General features: G+C 43.8%; 1 long non-coding RNA gene across 1 annotated transcript; it reads left to right on the forward strand.

Annotated features, from left to right (window-relative positions):
* Positions 1-3,012: 3,012 nt before the first annotated feature.
* On the forward strand, positions 3,013-4,781 carry LOC143421911 (uncharacterized). The gene is made up of 3 exons (XR_013101509.1): positions 3,013-3,317; positions 3,445-4,107; positions 4,676-4,781. It is a non-coding gene; the product is annotated as an uncharacterized LOC143421911 (long non-coding RNA).
* The last annotated feature ends 572 nt before the right edge of the window (positions 4,782-5,353 follow it).

Raw genomic sequence — 5,353 nt, forward strand, 5'->3', positions numbered from 1 at the left:
CCAACTGAGCCACAGGTACTCATCAGAATGGCTGGTAAAGTGTTGTCTACCCTGCTGGGTGTAATGGCTTTGATGTCATCATGGTCAGCTGTGGAGACCCTGTATGTCCAAGGAAACCACACCCAATACCCTCATGGCTATTCTACAAACTTTTGGTGGCAGTTTATGAATACAACTGCTCACTTGAACAATAGGACGGACTGCTATGTGTGTGCTCATATGCCGTTATCCGCATATACATCTGGACTGTGGCCGTACAGCATACCAGAGGACAGGAGTTGGTGTCTGTTGGACTTAGCAACTCATCCTGGTAACAGAGTCCTCTGGTCCCAGGCCAATTACAGTACACCTCTGAACATCACCTGGAGTAAGTCGCCACTTCTAAACATGAATTGTTCTGAGCAAACTGACTTATTGGCCTGGCCTCAAGTGTCAGACCCACTGCCAGACATAATATTGCTGAACAAGCTGAATACAGCCCAATTGCCGTTGTGTGTGATGAACAATGGATCACTGTCAGTGGGGGAGTTGCCGCTTCGCTTATGTGGATACATATACACCTACTGCCCTCCAGAGGATGAGAGCAGGTGTATGAAATGCTTGACCAATGCAAAGTGCGCTGAGAACTTGACATTAAGGAGGACTGAATGCAAGTCCAACCGGGCTTACAGGATACCAGTAAAGGCAAAGAGTCAGAAGTGGACAGGATGTTCAAGGACGGTGCCGAGCAGCAAAGGAACAAGAGTTTTGGCTGATTGGTATTTCCTGTGTGGACATAAAGCCTATCTATCACTCCCTGAAGGATGGGGAGGATTGTGTGCCGTGGTGAAGTTATCAGATCATGTCTTCTTCATGGACAGAGTTGAACATCACCCTAGCAACCGACGGAAGCGTGAGGTGAATATAGCCTCACCTAACTCTTTTGGAGTGACAGTAGACACTGGAGTGCCACGAGAATTTCGCATTTGGAGTGGAGGAGCTAAATTCTTACAAAGTCTGATCCCAAACATCGGAGTTGCAGAGGTGCGGGATCATGTGGAGATCAACCGGTATGCCTTACTGCGACACATTAATCTCACTAAGACTCTGGGAACAGTCTTAGCGGAGGAGCAACAGGCCATCAGAACGATGGTACTGCAGAACAGGCTGACCCTAGACTTGATAACAGCATCACAAGGAGGAGTGTGTAAGCTGATTGGAGAGACGTGTTGTACGTTTATCCCGGATGGATATACGACTGGAGGAGACATCTATGAGGCACTGCAGAACTTAACTGCTCTGCAGAAATATGTGGCAGACCACACATCAGGAGGAGACGCGTCACAAGGCTAGATAGCCTGGTTGACATCTGGACCATGGTGGAATATGTTCTTACGGTTTTTGACTCCCATTCTTACATTATTGGCATTGCTTTGCTTGTTTACAGGTTGCATTTTGCCATGTGTAAGATCGATGGTGAATAAAATGATTGCTAACACCTTTACCAATTACATACTGTTGCAGCAGAGTGACATGGATACTAAGGCTGATATGTGTGTATGAAATGAAGCCTGCACTGAAAATGTTGACAAGTGGTGTAGAGCTGAAGATATATATATACGCCGTATAGCCTTAAAAAATGACAATACAGGGTGGTGATGTTGGGTTTAGATTTTATTATTGTCATTTGTATTAGGAAACATTTAACCATATATGCTTAGAGGTGTATAATCAATTGTGTAGTGATAAGTTGTGTGATCTTTAACAGGCTACAGAGGCTTGGTGTGTATTCCACACTGGAATGCACACCTGCATCTTGGGGGCATGGGAAAAGTTCGCATCTTGTCTTATTGTTTTATGGTAGGATTAACGTAGCTACGTCTGTTCTAGTCTGAGTGCTTTTCTGTTTAGATGTGTCACGATCCTGGGTCTTAGGACCCAGTGTTTTGAGTTTTAGTTCATTTTGATGTTTATAGTATGTTTAGCTCATTAGGCCTCCTATGTTGATTTGCTTATTAGTTCCCCCTTGTGTTTCAACCCATGTTAAGTCTCCCCTGCCCTTCATGTCTCTCTGTGCCCCCTCTGTTCTGTTTATGGTGTGTCTTTGCATGTTTGAGTTTCTTGTTTTCTGTCACCCTGCATTGTGCATTATGTTCTCATGGTTGGTCTTTTGTTACTCCCTCTAGTCTAGTCTCTTGTGTTCAAAGCTGAGTATTTCCCTCTGTGTATTTTGGTTCTTAGACCTCTGCCTTATGGTTTGTCTCTGTTTCTTAGTTGCTGTCTCCACTGTGTCTAGTTCGCGTCTCTGTGTGATACTTCCTGTTTTACTTTGAAGGTCCATGCCTCATGTGAGTGTTTCTAGTTTTGCGTCTCTGTCTCGTCCAGTCCTGATTTCTCCCAGCTGTGCCCTCCTTCTGTGTCTCATTCCCTCGTTATCCCTCTGTGTATTTAAGCCCTGTGTTTCTCTTTGTCAGTGTCGTAGTCTCCATCATAGCTGTGTGATTGTTCCCTGTGGCTCCTTGTGCTTTAGTTTTTCCAGTTTAGTTTATTTTGTATTGTTTTTCGTGTCCCACTCCACGCCAGCAATAAAGCTGTGTTTTTTGAGTTTACCTTTTGTCTCTGTGAGTTTGCGTTTGGGTCCTCTCCTGCCTGCCACACAGCCGAACCATGACAAGATGAACTGCTGGACTTCCTTACCGGGGGGGTCTAGTCTACCCTCTTCCTGACCAAGGATGTTTGATGCTTTCATGTTATATGACCCTTTTGACCACACACACACACACACACACACACACACACACACACACACACACGTGTGGTGGAACGACGCTTGGCTCCAGCCAGGTCTCCCTCATGCATGAGTAACCAGAGAACTTTGGTGCCTTGAGTCTTGTTTTTTGCTGTGTAGCAGATTGTCCTTAACGTTCCAGCGAATAGGTTTATGCTACAAACCTATCAACTGAACTTATGTGTCTTGAGTTTCAGTATGTTTCCATTATTTGCCTGTAAAATGAATGTGTGACAGTCACAGTAATGAGTGCTTCTATTTTTGTAGGACACAGAGACGACCACCTGGTGGAGGCAGGTTAAGGCTTTTGTCGGAGGAGCAAGAGAGGGAACTTGTAAACATGGTAATTGCAAATAATGTAATCCGCCTGCAAGAGATTCAAAGGAGAGTGATTGAGGATGATCATCTTTTTCGAGGCATAAATGCCATCAGCCTCTCCACAATTGACCGCATCCTCCGAAAGAATCAATTCCGGATGAAACAGGCATACCGAGTCCCTTTCGAACGAAACTCTGACAGAGTGAAAAACCAACGTGTGGAATATGTTCAGGTATGAGTTTTGATACTGTATAAAGTATTGTGTACCATCACAGCATGGCAGTTTATGCTGCCATTTCAGCACTCTTGAACTGTGGTTCAGGGTACCGATTGACTCTACTGTGTTATGTGTTTTGCAGAGAATCTTTGAGATTGAAGGACGGCCTGTTCCCCATGAAATAATCTTTGTGGATGAGGCAGGTTTTAACCTGACCAAAAGAAGGAAAAGGGGGAGGAACATAATTGGCCATCGGGCTATTGTAAATGTCCCTGGTCAGCGTGGGGGGAATGTCACTATGTGCGCAGCCATCAGCCAACGAGGGGTACTCCACCGCCATGTCGTACTAGGACCCTATAACACTATGCTTCTCCTTGCTTTTCTTGATGGTTTAAGACAACATATGTTCCAGCTGGACTACAGGGAACCAGCACAGCCAGAGCAGCCTCACTACGTTGTTGTGTGGGATAACGTCAGCTTCCATCGCGCTGCTCTGGTTCGTGACTGGTTTACCAAAAACCCAAGGTTTTCTAATATCTTTCTGCCTGCATACTCTCCCTTTCTAAACCCGATAGAGGAGTTATTTTCGGCATGGCGGTGGAAAGTGTATGACCGAGAACCTTATGTCCGTGTTCACCTCCTTCAGGCCATGGAAGAGGCCTGCCTAGACATATCAGTAGATGCATGCCAGGGGTGGATCAGGCATGCAAGAGGATTTTACCCCCGCTGCCTGGCTGGGGCCAATATAGCCTGTGATGTGGATGAGATTCTCTGGCCTGACCCAGACCACAGACAAGATGCTGAGGTGGGATAATGTTTCTGGTGTGTGTTGTACTGTATAGTACATGAATGACAATGTGCCACTGTACATACATTGGTTGCGTCTTTTGTGTTTATCATGTGACAAGGGTTTTGAAGGGGAGAACCATAAGCAACCTATTTGTTTTGGAACTATTGTTTTGAATTAATTGTACCAGTGTGTAAAACTCTGTTGTAGTGTGTGTGTTTTTGAGGGCTTGTGTTTGATGTCTGAGGGCAAAGTTTGGTTTTTCAGCAGGAGTGAATAGTTTTGGGTGTAGAGCTTCATTTTGACCTGGAAATAGGATGTCTGGGAAATTGAGTGAGATGTTATGAATTTGTGTTTACTGTTGTGAGGATAGGAGGCGTAGTTTCAAGAAATGTGCTTTAGCAATCGAGAAAAACTGTAATATGCCTCTGCATCTCTGCACTAAACTTCCTGTTTCTCAGTCTGGCTGAGCACTTGGTTTGTGGGTCAAAGCTGGCCTTCTTTTATACAGGCCTTTATTATTAAAATACATAAAACAATATAATCAGAAAATAACCACTGAGAACATATATTTATTCTTTAACAGCATTTTTGAAAACACAGCTGTTTCTATGCGTTTGGGCCTTTTGTCCACACGTAAACGGCGTTTCCAATCACCCAAAACTGAGGACGTGTGGACGAGGAATACAGAGTTCGTCAAGCAACATCACAGGTACGTGGCTTTTTTAAAGTTTTTAAGTTTTTACTGTTTGTTATTGTTTACATGAGATGAATTGCAGAATGGCAGATAGAGACAAAATACTGTTACTGTTAATCTTAATATCTTCAGTTTTTACATGCTTACATATAGACTACACATGGAGTTACTGTCCTTCCATTTTGAAAGGCAGAGGCGTCATGGTGTAATTATTTTACTTGCAGTTGTTTTCTCCTGTGTAATAATATTCAACATTGCTATCAATACCTTTTTTTTTCAAATGTGTCTGTGTGCAAAATGGGTTCAAAATCATAATATATAACTGTGGGGTCCTGTTTGTCCATAGTTTGGACCGGGGGAACAAATTGAGGCAGGATCAGCCTGATATTATCTGTATCCCACTATAACTTTACTGTATAAAGAGCTAACATCCCCAAAATATCAGGAGTAGTTAGTCATTACAAGAAGTGTTTGTGCACTAAAAATCTAGAATGTGGGATACTGTTTGTCCGTGATTTGGAGAGCCCATCGCGTGCTCCCAACAGGGAAAACTAATTCTGCAGGGAG

The sequence above is a fragment of the Maylandia zebra genome, linkage group LG14, assembly GCF_041146795.1.
Source record: "Maylandia zebra isolate NMK-2024a linkage group LG14, Mzebra_GT3a, whole genome shotgun sequence".
In the NCBI taxonomy this organism is placed as follows: Eukaryota; Metazoa; Chordata; class Actinopteri; order Cichliformes; family Cichlidae; genus Maylandia; species Maylandia zebra.